Source organism: Physella acuta, unplaced genomic scaffold (assembly GCF_028476545.2).
Source record: "Physella acuta isolate Inbredline_101_S28 unplaced genomic scaffold, ASM2847654v3 ptg001214l, whole genome shotgun sequence".
NCBI lineage: Eukaryota > Metazoa > Mollusca > Gastropoda > Physidae > Physella > Physella acuta.
In genome coordinates this window covers 180001-196139 of record NW_026732731.1, presented here as the reverse complement: position 1 = coordinate 196139, position 16139 = coordinate 180001, and the positions used below count along the sequence as shown (strand labels likewise).

The following is a 16139-nucleotide window of genomic DNA, read 5'->3' as shown; positions in this document are numbered from 1 at the left end:
ATGAGATTCAGCATTTTTTGATGTTTCACTACCTATTACTCTAAATTTTAATCAACTTCGGTTCTAGATTGGGTACATAGATTAATGATTCATTTTGGCTACAAATTACAAAATGTATAGCCTAATAAAAATTGAAATTGATGCTAAGTTTTAGTATTTTCTTTTTATTCAAGAGTGTGACAACAATTTCTTACCAAACGCTCTCATTCGCCACATCAATTCTAAAGAAATCTTTCCCCAAAGTACTGTAAAATGTGTGGAAGTCCTTTAGAAAACATACCTGAAAGCAGTGTTTCTTCCAGGCATCTCTTCGGGGCGAAGATGGCTTACCACCCCCCCCCCCAAATGAAATGGAATGTGTATAGAAAATGTATACATTTAACAGTGTCGCCCCCACCCCCGAAAATTTTAGTCCACGCAACCCCCCTCCCCGAATTTCAAGTGCACCCCCCCCCCCCCCGGAGATAAAAGTTTTGAAGTAACACTGCCTGAAAGAATCCTGCTTCAAACGACCACGTAGTTTGAATTTATGATTATTTCGCCTGCTTCATTACTCATTGCTATTCATTAAAAGTTGCACAAGAATAGCTACAACAGGACAGGAAAAAACGGAACATGCGAATATTATACAACAGTCGTATGCAATTTTACTTCTTATGTCAGGTAACGTTTTAAACATTACAGGGAAATAAGTAGCTACTCGACTCGCTTAAGGAAAATAATTATTTCGGTTATTTCCCTTTCAATGTTACCCAAATATCTAATGTCGTTATCCTGAATTGCGTGACTATTGGAAAAGTGTTTTTTTAAATAGTTTTCCGCTTTCACTACTTTTATGGTTTCCTGCTATATGTTTTCAGCGTTTAGAGCAAATGAAATTCAGTTCATGATTTAGATACCTCGATGTGTAAAGGGATGATGTAGTCCGTTTTATGCAGTGTTTCTTCCAGACTTTTTTCTCCGGGGGGGGGGCACTTGAAATCTTCGGGGGGGGCGGTAAACTTTCTTCGGGGGGGCGGACACTGTTAAAAGTATATATTTTCTATATAAATTATATAAATTTCATTTCGTTCGGGGGGGCGGTAAAAAATTTTCGGGGGGGGGGGGGGGGGCTTCGCCCCCCCGAAGAGATGCCTGGAAGAAACTCTGGTTTTATGGGCGAATACAGTGTGAGTATAGCGTTATTAGTAGTTAGGGGTCATCCATAAATGACGTCACACTCGTAGGGGGAGGGTGGGTCCGTAATTTTGTGACGATGTGTGATGAGGGGAGGGGGGGGGGGTCAGAGGTTGCGACGTGACACTTTTGCATTATAAAAAAAGCAATGTTAGAAAACGAATTTTAGACGTTACATCGCGTTTTAGAAAACTGTTTTAATAAATTGTAATAGTTTAGACAAGATTTTGGAAAAATATCAATGTTTAAAAAAAATTCAACTGCAATTTTGAGGGGGGTTGTAGGTTGAGGTGTGACGTCATTTTAAGGGGGGGGGGGGGGGTCTGGCTTTTTGTGACGACTTGTGACGGAGGGGAGGGGGGGGAGGTAAAAATCGTAAAAAAAGCGTGACGTCATTTATGGATGACCCCTTAGGCAAAGTGACTAGAATTATATAAAGCAAAGACGGAATTCCCTCCCCCTTATTTAAGTTGCCCCCTCATCCGCCCAGAAGAGATGCCTGAAAGAAACCCTGAACGCAAGTCATATTGTTTAAATTTTGCAGGACCCAAAACCCCTTCTGTAACAAATCTCAAAACAATTAAAAAAAAAACAAAAAAAAAAAAAAAAAAAAAAACTAAATTGCCTTTTTGAACCTTACAGTTCCAGGGGGTAGGTAGAGTTCACCTGTTTCACAGACCTCGGCATGTAAAGGGCAGTATCAATCAGGTACCCATCAGAGCTGGGTCGAGATCCGAACTCGGGGACTTCGGGAAACACGGGACACTGTGTTGCGTGTCGTCATTCATGAACGACCTCCCACGTACGAAAAAAACAACAACAACCATCCGTAATCTAATGAAATATTATCCCACCCTTGCATACATATTCAAATCTATTGCACTTCTTTAGCATAGCTTGCTTGCAGGCAGTGGCGTCGCTAGGTCGGGTGTCACCCACTTTTTTTTCTCTCTGTATATTATGCAGATGGTGTCACCCCCCCCCCCCCCCCCCTCACCCGGGTAAAAGCTTTAAAGTGTTCACAATTAATACTAATCTAATGATGTTTATCTATAGTTGGTTGTTAATACAGCTGGGTGTAACATTATTTTCTCTATAGTTTGCATGTTTACGTCATGGTGTCACCCCCTCACTCACTCACTAGTCGGGATCGTCAATACTTTTAAACTCTAATTAACCATAAATTGAACTGGCAAAAACATATTTATTCTAAATATCTTGCAATCTGTGTGTGTCTTGGGGTCCGTCTCCCCCACCCACAGAGTTTCTTCCAGGCATCTCTTCGGGGGGGGGGGGGGAGGGCAAAGCCCCCCCCCCCAGAAAAAATTCTACCGCCCCCCCCCCGAACGAAATGAAATTTATATAATTTATATAGAAAATATATACTTTTAACAGTGTCCGCCACCCCCCCCCCTCGAAGAAAGTCTACCGCCCCCCCCCCCCCCCAAAATATTTCACGTGCTCCCCGGAGAAAAAAGTCTGGAAGAAACACTGCCCCCCCCCCCCCCCCAAGGTGTCACCCGCTGCGGTCCGCGCTTCAGCCCCGGCTTACAGCAATGATAAGACGGTGGTATAAAAGAGTAATGGACAGTACACGAAATAGCAGGTTGGCAGTCCAGGTTGGTGCAAGTAAAGAATCCTCCCCAGACTCAGCGATCCATGTTTCATATGTTTCTTGACCTCGGCATATGAAGGGAAGGTGTGGGCAGCAATTGGCCCAGCCGCCTTTATTTTTCCATAACAAGAGCTAGGTACCCATCAGAGCTGGGTGGACTCAGGGATTCGAACTCGAGACTTTCGGATTAGAGCTCTACCTCAAAGACTACGCCGTCCCATGTTGGTGCTAGTAACGCCCTCTATCATCGATTTTGCCATTGATTTCAACGTCTCATTTCTTGACTTCAAGTTGGTGTTATAATGAAAAGCCTATACATGTAAGTGATTAGGAGCCAGGGGACGTTTATTATTGGTGCTAGCTATAAAGCTGTCGTGGCGTACCTAATTACACTGTGATGAACGTGTCAGATCTTTCAGCTGTTGTGGTTTACGATGTTTGTGCGTGTGTGTGTGCGTGTGTGTGTGTGTGTGTGTGTGGATCGACTATAGGGCTTTGACGTGTTTCTGTATGTGTGTGTATGTGTGTGTGTGTGTGGATCGACTATAAGGGCTTTGACGTGTTTCTGTATGTGTGTGTATGTGTGTGTGTGTGTGGATCGACTGTAAGGGCTTTGACGTGTTTATTACAGATAGTTCCTATTATTTTTTGGTCGGTGAATTGTGTATCTTCACAAGACAACACATTTCAATATGATGACTTATTATTCTGTTGATGTAGCTAGTGTGATGAAATACACTAAAAATAAAATAAACCGGGAGTGATCTCCCCTAAACTTTCTCAAATATTCTAATATGACACTACGGGAGATGGCACATCACGATGGACATGATTTTTAATCCATTTTTAATTAATTAAACTTTTAAAAATAGAATAGCATCTTGTAGAAGAAAGAATTCCACACCAAGTGAACGCCAAATAAAATGTTTTTTTTTTTTTTGAGAAATCGGAAATAGCCTAAATTACTACTTTCGGACGACGGAAGTCATCCAAAATTTGACTGAAGGTAGAGAAATAGATCTTTTACTTATATTTGAAATTTCATTTATCTAGCTGTTACGGTACTCAAGTTATAGTGTTTACAGACACAGACACACACACAGACATACGGACAAGATTGCAAAACTGTTTTTCCGACTCAGGAGGGTGTAAAACGTCGAGATTTGCAAAAATCTCGATTTATTTTGCACGATTACAATAATTTCTCTATACTTTGTATACGAGAAAGTAATAAAGTAAGTTGGAATGTAAGTATGAAAAATAAACTTTGCCCTTTCAGACCTAAAGACCGATAAGACAGCGGAGACAGAGTTCATGTGCTTCTTGACCTCGGTATATGAGTTGATGGTGTGCATAGAGCACCATGCCCAACCACCAGGCTAAGTATGTTGCCATTAGAAAAATAAGTTCTTACAAGCTTTTATCTAGTTCGCAGAGTCTGTTTGTGGGTTTGTAGCAAATCTTGTAACTCAATTTTGAACCACTTCTAAAGCAGCGATTTCGTTCAAACTTTCCACTTTTATGAAAATACAAGCCTATATTAGCGACAAAAGCTTTTGTAAAAGAAAAGAAATAAGTTTACTTTCTTATTTTTTAAAACCTTGTTGCTATAAATGTATTTTTATATTTGTTTTATTTAATATATTATATTTAATATCTGATCATACAAGGATTAAATCATGGATATAATTATATCTTTCGCATCAGGGTGACATTGTTGGGTCACAATTAAAGAACGTTTGTTTTTACATCCGAGATATCAACCGGACGTAACCGACCGTGACAAGTGTGCAGTCAGGCGTGTCGAGACGTCCGTGACGGGCGGTAAACATGCAGCATGTGTTACACTAATCCCGCCCAACTGCCGCGAGACAGGTGTGACTCTCATCAAATAGGTAAAAAAACATTTATCTTAACATGCTATACCTCATACTGGCAATAAAAGAATACATTTTGTGCAGGTATTGTAGAAAGGGTTGACGTCCTGAAAAATATTTATGATAAAAAGTTTTATATCCTGAAGATATATATATATATATATATATATATATATATATATATATATATATATATATATATATATATATATATATATATATATATATATATATATATATATATATATATATATATATATATATATATACTAGCCGTCCCGGCCAGGCCCTGCTCTGGCTTCTGTGAAAAACCTTTCTGTTAAAGACCATTACCTGTGTGTTTAGTAATCATCATAAACCCGGCATTGCCCACCCAAACCACAACCAACCAAAAACAACAAAACGCAAACATAACGCTAACACAATTACAAATACAAACGAAAACAAAAACCTAACAACAAACCCAACCACAACCACAAACACCAATACAAACACAAAGAAAAAACAAACAAAAAAGCAAACGAAAACAAAAACCTAACAACAAACCCAACCACAAACACCAATACCAACTAAAAAAACAAACGAAAAAGCAAACGAAAACAAACCAAATCCAAACGCAAAACCAACCAAAAACACAAATACAAACAAAAAACACAAACAAAAACGAAAAAAGAAAGAACGAAAACAAACCAAATCCAAACACAAAACCAACCAAAACACAAATACAAACCCAAACAAAAAAAAAACACAAACAAAAACGAAAAAAGAAAGAACAAAAACGAACCAAATCAAAACGCAACCACTAACGCAAACCCACCTAAACACAAAGAAAACACTAACGCGAACATAAACGCCCGGGGCAGAATCGCCTGTTTTAGCTTAATAAACGACTATAGTACCCCAACTTATTCATAGTTTTCGCACTCACTTAAATGAACGCGCCTGTTTCAATTTAATGAACAATTATAATACTCCAAGCTTATCCGTAAAATACCTACAACATTTGCACTTGATCAATCCCCGCTAATTATGTAATTATTTTTTTTCCCAACACCAAAACAAAGTAATTAAAAAGTAAATGCTTTTCAACTAATGCAATGGTTTTATAAAGGGAAGTAATTGTGTTTTGCCTAATTTATCAAAGGGAAGTAAGCGCTATAGGACTAAATAAAGACATAATTAGAATTTTTGTAAAAGATGATATTTTTTAAAAACTTGTGTTTAATGAACATGCCGACAATTATTACTGTAATTTGAAAAAATGAAAATGATTTCCCAACACTTTTAATAGTAATTTTTTAACTCATAAATTTAGACAAATGCGCACGATAATTTTCTAACACTTAAATCCATCGATAACCAGCGACAAACAAACATGCGTTACAGAATTGAGCTCTATATTATTAGATATATATATATATATATATATATATATATATATATATATATATATATATATATATATATATATATAGATAAATATATATATAAACTACGCTTGAAGAACTCCTGGTGGCGACCCAGAGGCGTAGCAAAGAAGGAGGGGCGTTCGGGTGGGTACATATGTCCCCGGGCACCGACCCTGGGGGCGCCAAAATGGGTTGGAAAAAGGAATTAAAAGCTCATTTTAGCTGCAGTTTTGAATTATAAACATAAAAAATATATGTGGGGGGGGGGGGCGCCAAATTGAAAGTTTGTCCCCGGGCGCCGGGAGGGGTCGCTACGCCTCTGTGGCGACCTTCGGTATGCTGTTATTCCCACGATAGTTAAAGATCGAATGCACTTTTGTTACAAAACGGACGACGTAAAGCCCCGCACGATACGGGAAAATAAATCAGTCACCATCCGATCAATCGATAATTTTAATTTCTCGTCACCTGTTCCTTTTAGCGGATCAATAATTCAATGACAGGTGTGGAGATACTACCTTGTAAACATCCGCCTCTCTGCTACAGGTCTTTCTCTCTCTCTCTCTCTCTTGGTTAGGAAAAAGTCCATTGTGCCTGCCATTTGTGAAAAAATAGTGCTGATTCTATTTTTTTCTTATAAAAAGTCATGTCCATATCTGCGAAAAATAGTGCTGTGGTGTGAATGGTAAATAGTGAGTAGGCTTTTTAAATTAAAATTTAAATTAAATTAAAATTTTTAATTAAAAAAGATTTATTTGAAAATATAAACAAAACATTGTGAGTTGTTTCAATACCCAGACTTAAAGGTGTCATTCGTTTGAATGTGTAAAACATAAATTTCCCCGTATTGACCTAAAGATCCTTACCACACATATAGTTCATACATTTCATTGCCTCGGTGTATGTGTGCTTCCCATATTTGAACTCAGGGACATCCTTTAGTTTCGAGTCCGGGCCGAGATCCGAACTCGAGATCTTCATGACTGCAGTCGATCGCCCTACCACTCGACACCGCCGCCACTCAGTATTTTGAATGTCCATGCATGAAGATGTAAGCTGAGTCTGTAGTTCTGTGTTAAAGCTAAATGAGCCTGAAATCAAGTCGACGAGTTGCCGATTATTGTACCAATTAACAAAATACCACAAAACGTTACTAAAACTATGTTCCGGGGTGACTGGAAAGATGCGCAACGAAAAACAGCGCAACGAAAAACTGCACACAAAAAGTGCGCAAAGGCAATTTTATTCCCTTAAATCTAGCCTTAATAGACCATAACAAAGGGTGTCTGCATGTACACTGTAGCATAATAAAATATATTTCCACGAAGTATGTTACAATCATAGTGTATTAGTATAATTAGTTTGTATTTGCGCGGTTTTCCGTTGCGCAGTTTTCCGATTGCGCATTTTTTTAAGGAACCGGCTGGGGTGTGGGGGGTGGGGTGGAGGGGGGTAGGGGGTATGGCTGAAACTCCGTCTCTGCTTTGTTATGAAACAATTTCACCATCGAATGTCTACATAACTATTGCGTTCCACGCAGTAAGGAACAAACACGGCTACATCAAGTTCAACCAGCTGTCATTTAGTTGGACAGCCTAGACAATAAAAGTCACCCATTGGCTCATAACTCATCTGCCAATATCCATTCACTGTGAGCAACAATGACCGGTTTGATCGATAATAGTTTATCTTGATAGTGTAGACTTGTTTTCTAGGTGTGTAAGTTGCCTCATTTCAAGTGTTGTAAGATAATTGTTGTTTTAAAATAAAATAAAAACGAACTACACGTTTGAACTCTTCGGTCCATGGGCCAGGTGATGTAGAGCTAACCTGTTTCTGTGACCTCGGCTTATGAAGTGGTAGTGTGCCCTGCCGCCTCTACTTTCACTAACGATCAGAGCTACAATTCTTAAATTTCGTGAATAAAATATGTGGTATTATCTGTGTTTTTTTGTGTCACCGAATTGTGTTTCGCTTGAATTAATTTCATTTATGCGCTATTTTTTTTAGGAAAACTATATTTTTAGTTAAAATCGACCTCCAATTAATGTCGCGTAGTAATTAAATGAAAGTAATTAAATTGCTATAATGTCTCGATGTCGGATCTCGGTTCGATTTTTGACTGTAGATCTTCACAGCTCTGGTAAGTACATGTCTAAGTTAGGGAAAGTAAAAGCGGCTGGGTATAGAGCTGACCACATCATCCAGTCTTATGCCGAGGTCAAGAAACATATGAACTCTACTTTATCTGCCCAATGGATTCCCTAGGTCTGAAGAGGAATCTTTAAAGGCCGCATGAATGGTCATCACTGAATATATCAGCCTTGCCTACTTCATTAGGACATTATATTATGGTGAAATTCTAAGTTAAAAATTAAATTCCATTGTATTTCGTCGATTAGTTAATACGAAACAGGAATCAGAATAACAAAATCAAGAATAACAAAAGACATTTATGATCAAAATGTTTAGTAAAGGATCGAGTTCGTTTTATTTCTGTAGAATCAAGTTTTCGTGGACTCAGGGGAGATCAGCACGACAAGAAAAAAGTGTGATTGTGTATGTCAGGATTGATTAGATAGAGTAAAAATAGAGGACGGAATAGGTGGAGTTATGACGGAGGTATCGGTATTTGTAAGCTACGTGTGTTGTCAGATGTTCTTTAACTCCGGGTTCTGTGTCCATGGAATTAATAAGCTCAATAAGCTCCGTGTCTAAAATTTGTAAGCTCTTTGTGTCTTAAATGTTATTGAACTTCGCGATTTGTGTCCATGGAATTAATAATCTAGGCGCGTCTCAAATTCGTAAGCTCCGTGTGTCTCACATTTGTAAGCTATGTTTTCTGTGGCCTCAATTTTTACAAACTCCATGAGTCTCAAATTTTCTTAATATATTTTTTTCTTTGGCCATAATATTCCTAAAGCTTTTCTTTGATCCGTAGGTTTCATATTAATCTTTTTTTCTGTAACCACGATTTACCTAAGCTCAGTGTGCATCAACTATTCTTAAACTCTGTTTTCTGTAGACACGGTATCTGTAAAGTATGCATGTCTCAAATTTGTAAGCTCCGCTTTTCTCAAATGTCTCTGTTTTCTGTAGACATTGTATTTGTAAAGTATGCATGTCTCTAATTTATAAGCTCCGTGTGTCTCAAATATGCTGTCTTGTAATTTTCGTGTCACAAGTGTCTTCATTTTCTCGGGCCACGGAATACCTACCTAAGTTCCTTACAAACCGTTTCTTCCAGACTTTTTTCTCCGGGGTGGGGGGGGGGGGGCGCACTTGAAATTTTTTGGGGGGGGGGGGGCGTGGCGGAAACTGTTAAAATTATATATATTCTATATAAATTCTATTTCGTTGGGGGGGGGGGGGGGCAAAGAAACTCTGTGATCTTTACTCTGACCACGGTATACCTTAGCTTCGTATATCTCAAATTGTTCTTAAAGTATGTTTTCTGTAGCTACGGTATACCTTAGCTCCGTATATCTCAAACTATTCTTAAACTCTGTTTTCTCTGGCCACGGTATTTTTAAGCTCTTATGTCTTGTAAGCGCCCTAAAGCTCTTATCTAACACGAATAGGCCCAGCAGGGTGTTAAATCCATTTAGCGTATACACAAATGGTACGTATGTACGTAGCCTTTTATATAAAAAAAGCGTTGGTTAATTTCTTCTAGGGGACGTAATAATACAGTGACGTCTTATCCATTCAGAGCTATGCCCACGCATGCGCGAACTTGCATTCCAAACAGTGTTTGGCAAATATTAATGAAACGAACATTGAAAATTATTGGACCGTACCTTTTTTTTAAAAACAAGATCAAAAATAGAATAAATTGAAACGGCTCGTATCAGCAACTCTACGTTATAGTTGTTCTTATATGTGGCCAATTTTTACTTTCTCGTATATACGAAGTATAGAGAAAGTATTGTAATCGTGCAAAAAAAAAAATCGAGATTTTTACAAATCTCGACGTTTTACACCTCACTGATACGGAAAAACATAATTTTGCAATCTTGTCCGTATGTCTGTGTGTCTGTCTGTGTGTCTGTCTGTGTGTCTGTCTGTCCGTGTGTAAACACGATTACTTGAGAACCGTTACAGCTAGGTTGATGAAATTTCATATATAAGTATTATATCAAAATCGTAGATCCGTATCAACTTTTGAGCGATTTCCGATAACCGGAAGTGGTACTTTTCCTACTTTGAATCTTTCAAAAGCCTATAACTTGAGTACTATTTCAGATAGATAAATGAAATTTCACATGTAAGTAAAAGATCTAATTCTCTACCTTCTGTTAAATCTTGACTAATTTCCGTTGACCGGAAGTAGTAATTTACGCTACTTCCGATTTCTCAAAAAACTAATGCAAATTTTTAAAGTACTAATAATATTGCGCACTATTATGCGCTTTTTTATTTGGCGTTCACTTGGTGTGCAACTTATTTGTCTACGAGATTTTATTATATTTTTAAAACTTTAAGTATTTAAAATGGAATAAAAATCATGTCTATAGCCCGAGTTCCCATCCCCTGTTATTTTATATAAGAATATTCGAGAAAGTTTAGGGGAGATCACTCCCGGTTTATTTGGAAAGGTTTTACGTTTTGTCATTATTTATAGATTTCTAGAAAGCACCTTCGGTCAACAGCATCTATGTATGTATGATCGGAAAATTATAGCAATGCATGTTTCTATGCGTTTTAGAAAAGAGCGGTGGCATGCACTTTTTAAAAATTAAAATATGCAGAAATGAGAATAAAATATACATGTATACACACATACACATACAGACTTAAATATACAAGCATAAACACACACACACACACATTGTCATACTCATAATTGCCGAGAAATCTGTGTGTCATTTTCTGTCTGCGTAATTTTCTTAGTTGCACATTTTTCTGTGTGAGCATTTTTTTTGTATGCGCTTTTTTCTATGTTCGCATTCTTCTGTGTGCGCACTTTACTATGCGCGCATTTTTCTATGTGCGCAATTTTCTGATTGCGCATTTTTCTACCTGTGCATTTTTTGTTGCGCATTTTTGTGTGCACAGTTTCCGTTGCTCATTTTTCCGTTGCGCATTTTTCTGGTCACCGAAATAACGCATTCGTTGTTCGCCCCTATTCCAAATACTCGTAAAGCATAGCCATTGAAGAACAACTGACTATCAACTGTTCGTGACTGCGGGACGTCACTTACAGTCAATAAAGTGATACTAAACTGTAATAAAAACGCTGAGGTCAGCATGGTTACCCACCATTTTGACACACCATCCATTCACTTCCGCCTACTAATCTAAACACGTCTTCCGGGCTCAAATGATTGGGTCATGGCGAAATTTGATTGTTCTCGTCCAATCGCCTTGCGTTTTACAACTTGACTCGGTGCTGTAAATCAAGCGTCTACGTCACCGGAAATCACACGACTACAATAAAAGTGCACACAAACATACAGATATTGACATAATTTGTGACGTCATCTGTGTCCGATATTTAGATGTCAGTTGCCCTTAGTTTTAATCGATCAATAAATCGATAGCTTCACGACTTGGCCTCAAAGGTAAACGTGAACAATCAGAAAATAAGGTGGCTATTATGACTCGTAGTGTTTGATTATGGTAAATCGGTTTTACTGTAGATATTTTAAGGGAGGCGTGGACTTGGATGTGGGGGTTAGTAGAAGGGTGGGTGTTAGGAGGAAGGCGGGGGTCAAAAGGAAGGTGGGGGAAGATTCAAAATATAAAAAAAATGTATGTACAAATCGACAGTTATTTATTTACTATCATTCGTGTTAGCTGCAACTAATATTGGTTGCGACGAAAGTTGGTCAAAAAAAAGTGGAATTTCTGCATTTGCTGTAACGAACAATCGATCTGACGAATAGTGGGTTTAACGAATGTTCAGCACAGCGAATCTTAGCTAAAACGTACATCCATTTTGACGAACATTCATTGAAACGATCATTCATTGCTCCTGAATTTCTAAATGTATAGGATTTTATGTAAATAGTATCCTAGTAAATAGTTTCTTCACTTGTATGGTGTTCATTACAAATTGTTATATTAAACCTGTGGTTCTTAAACTTTTTGGAGGTACCGAACCCCACCAGTTTCATTTACGCGTTCACCGAGTAGTGGGTAAAGTTCCCTTTCAAACCTGACGATCTATGGGGCAAGAGAAGTAGAGTTCACTTGTTTCTGTGACCTCGGCATATGAAGGGATAGTGTGGTCAGCACTTTGCCCACCCGCCTTTTCTTTCCCTAACGTGAGTAAGTACCTATCAGACATGGGAAAGATAGACTTAGGGACGGTCTACTGACTTGAACCCGGATTCGAACTCGCCTCTCCGTTCCCATCGAACTCATCTTAATAGTTCTATCGTCTGCGCTGACTAAATCCGATCGTGAATGAGTCGGGTGTGTGTCTTGACCTCCGTCGAACCCAGGTTAAGAACCACTGTGTTAAACATTTTAACTAGAGTTTTTGCAGACAGCAGTAGGCATCTTGCACTCTTCTGTGGTAAATGGTCTTAAAGTCATCATCTTATTAGTTGTTATGATTTATATTTGGGGTGCAAGCTGCCTGCAAATATCACTGATACAACATTGCGCTATATGGAAAAATTTGTGAAAAGCACTATACTGTATACTATATAGTTACAGGTCCTCAGTCTTTCATACCTTTCCCACTACCCATTCTGATAGACGCGGTCTGACAGACAGGGGAGATGATTTATTGTTTTATTTTAAATAATTATCTCCCTTGGTATATTTTAAAGTACATCCGTCAAGTTAAAGGTAGAACATTTTTAACATTACTGCTCTTAAATTATTCTCTCTCCTTGGTAAATAAATTAGACGTTAGGTAGACGTTGGTGGCGAATTTATGTAAACATGCATACAAAAGCTTTTAGTATTGAAAGATGGAGTTTTAGAAATGCTTAGTGTAGAACTGAGCTATGAAATAGCAAATAGAGTGCGAATAAAATTAACAGTCACGTCCCCAGTGTTTCTTTTAGACTTTTTTTTTCTCCGGGGGGTGGGAGGGGGGGGGGTGGGGGTGCACTTGTTAATCTACGAAGGGGGGGGGGGGAGGAGGGGTAGACTCTTGTAAAAAGTATGTAGGGCCTATTTTCTATATTAATTCTATTTTTGTTAGGGGGGGGGGGACGCACCCGGAGAAGTGACTGGACTTACTGACTAAATATAGATAAACTGAATGGTGTAATCTTTTACGATGGTCTCCTTTCGCTGCAATAGATCTGCTCAACGTCATTTACTCTACTTCATCTGCTCGATGGACCAACTGGTCTAGTGTTTCTCTACTTAATCGGTTTCATAGTCCGTTCGGTCTTGTGATTAACTCTACTTCATCTGTTCCATGGTCCGTCTGCCCTAGTAATTAACTCTACTTCATCTACTACATGAATCGTATGGTCTAATGATGATCACTTTTCATCTTTTTAATGCTGTGTATGGTCAGAAATGCACTTGACTTACTACCCTTTCTAATGCAGGTTTAAAAAATAACGTAACCAAATTCCTAACATATGTTTTTAAAAAAAAAGGTGGGGGGGGGGGGGAGCACTTGTCTCGGCCTTAAGAAAATGGATTAAGTTGTGGGGCATACCAATTTGTGAGAAAAAAATACGTGCTTAATGGTACTTTATAATTCGAGTGTGCCTTAAGGCTTCTAATTTTGTATTATATTTAATCCACTCCTACAATAGTCTACGCGAGTATGTGTAAACAGGATATGCAGCTAATTGGACACACAAATACATGTCAAGCGAATACATGATTAATCAATACAATGGTTAGGGGAATCGGTACAACGGGACTATTTTTAATTTTATTTTTATATATTCTATTAAAAAACTATTGTTGTTCAAGTAAACAAGTTTATCAGCAGAAGCTGTGGGAATGTGAGGGGGATGGGGATGGGTGGTGGGGATAGTCCTAAGCCATAGAGGTAATGGCCAATTTTTTTCATCCATTCCCCATTTATATATAACTGTCTCCAACAAGAGGTTTGTACCTGTATGTTGTGCCATTAATTGTGCAGCATTACACGAAGCAAACATCAGCATTAAGCTGTCACACATGCACCTGTACACGAAGGCTTTTGTTTCCTATGTTAAAGCTCGCTGGAAATTTACCTTAAACATTTTACGTTAGTTTCAAGACAAAGAACATTTTTTGTTTTGTTTTTATGAGTTGTATCACCGTTTTTGGACTTTGGTTTAGTCTATAACAGCATTTTAATGTGAGAGATGGTGTTTATGGTTAGGTTTAGGGTTAACCATATGTCCGGGGTTAACTTTAGAGTTAGGGTTAATTTTAGGGCTGGGGTTAACATTAGGTTAACTTACAGGCTTGGGTTAGTGGTGAGGACATTTTATGTTTTGAGTTGAGTTTAGGATCGGAGTTAACTTTTGCATGGGACTTTACTTTAAAGTTGGGGTTAGTTGTAGGTTTGGGGTTAAATTTAAGTTAACTTTAGAGTTTGATTTAACTTTATGACTGGGTTCATTTTACGGCTGTGGTTAATCAAAGGGCTTGGGTTATGTTTCGGAATCGTACATGAATTTTATATTTCAAGTGTGGAAGTTACCACAAAAAAAAAAAAAAAAAAAACCTTGTCTTACCCCTCATACAAGCGTTCATAAAGCTCGTTTTCACTATGACACCCCACCCCTTTCTATACCCTTTTTCAACAGCGGACGTCATAAAGTATTGTTCCCAAGGAACTGAGTAGTAGTTCGGGTCTTAGAACAGGGATTCATTTTTGGTTGAAAGCTTTATAAAAGGTGACGTGGGTGTAGTGAGATGATGAATTGTGTTGTGTTGTACAGTGGAGTGCAGCCGACAGACCGTTTCCAAATTGGAAACTGGGTCGCCTAGTCTATAGTAAATGAGGAAGCGGGTGGTTTTTATGTTTTATTTTAGTCTATGCAGTTGACATATAACAATTGTAACAGAGCTGTCTTTGATAGAAAAACAAACCAAGTTTTTTTTCCCCCCAAACATCTGTATAATGACAGGATTTCATAGTCTATTGAAAATATCAGAATATTTTCATCGTTCTTGTATGCGTATGTGTATATATATATGTGTGTGTGTGTGTGTAACGGGAAGAGAAATTTAGGGGTGGTAGTGGTTTAAGGTTTGCGATGGTTGATGGTGAGGTGTCATCAAGAAATAATGTTATATGATATAGGTGTGGTGGTCTGTATGGATATCAAATAACGTTCTGTGTGGATAGAGGAGGGTTGATCATGCGGTAACTTTGTATTATTTAATATACGCACGACCCCTCGGGCTTTAGGTAGTCCGGAGTCTTTTCAAATAAAGAATTTTCCAATTAACGCTATCACTGAAGCGTGAAACCCAACACACAGTATGACAAAATTGAAAGGATAGTGTGTGTGTGTGTGTGTGAGGGGGAGTACTAAGAACCGCTTTATAACAGTACATAGTACATGTATTTTAAATAGTAAATATATCACATACGTGAAGCATTTTATCTTTTTTTTATCGAGTAGTCTACCCCTCAGCCTGATTGTACCTCAATAAATATGTGGTCTGGTTATCTATATCTACGTCTCATTTTTTTTCTTATGTTTTTTTTTTCCCGCAAATTGTTTATTTCACAAGACTTGCTGCACACATATGTTCAACAACACATACAAATCTTCAACTAATCTTTACGCGGATCGCAATTTCGCATTTCGCAGATCGCAATTTACCTATAAACCTTAAGTTTTCAGCGCGCCAGTTAAGATTTACGAGTGTCGTGACAAATAGATCCCAAGCTGCCAGTCGGACGTGCCGTCACGTTTAATGTGTTTATAAAACAAAAAAACAGGCCATACTTGGGATAACGTCAGGATTTGAAAGAACATTTTTACAGGTGGGTGGCTAGTCTGCTGATGCCGTTTTATATGACGATTGTTTTTGTTCAATAGGCCATAGGTCGATTTCTCGGTTCTTGAGTATCATTTGTACATTAGATTTAAATTGAAACAAACAAAGAAACAAAAAAGTCAGAGAATCAAA

At 38.1% G+C, this 16139-nt stretch overlaps 1 protein-coding gene across 1 annotated transcript in view; it reads left to right on the top strand.

The window, feature by feature from the left end:
• The first annotated feature begins 6190 nt into the window (after nt 1-6190).
• The window catches only part of LOC131957156 (carbohydrate sulfotransferase 15), a 50208-nt gene continuing 40259 nt past the window's right edge, over nt 6191-16139 (top strand). The window contains exon 1 of the mRNA XM_059321886.1: nt 6191-6221. The gene's annotated coding sequence lies outside the window, so the exon portion shown is untranslated. The remainder of the gene's footprint in view (nt 6222-16139) is intronic.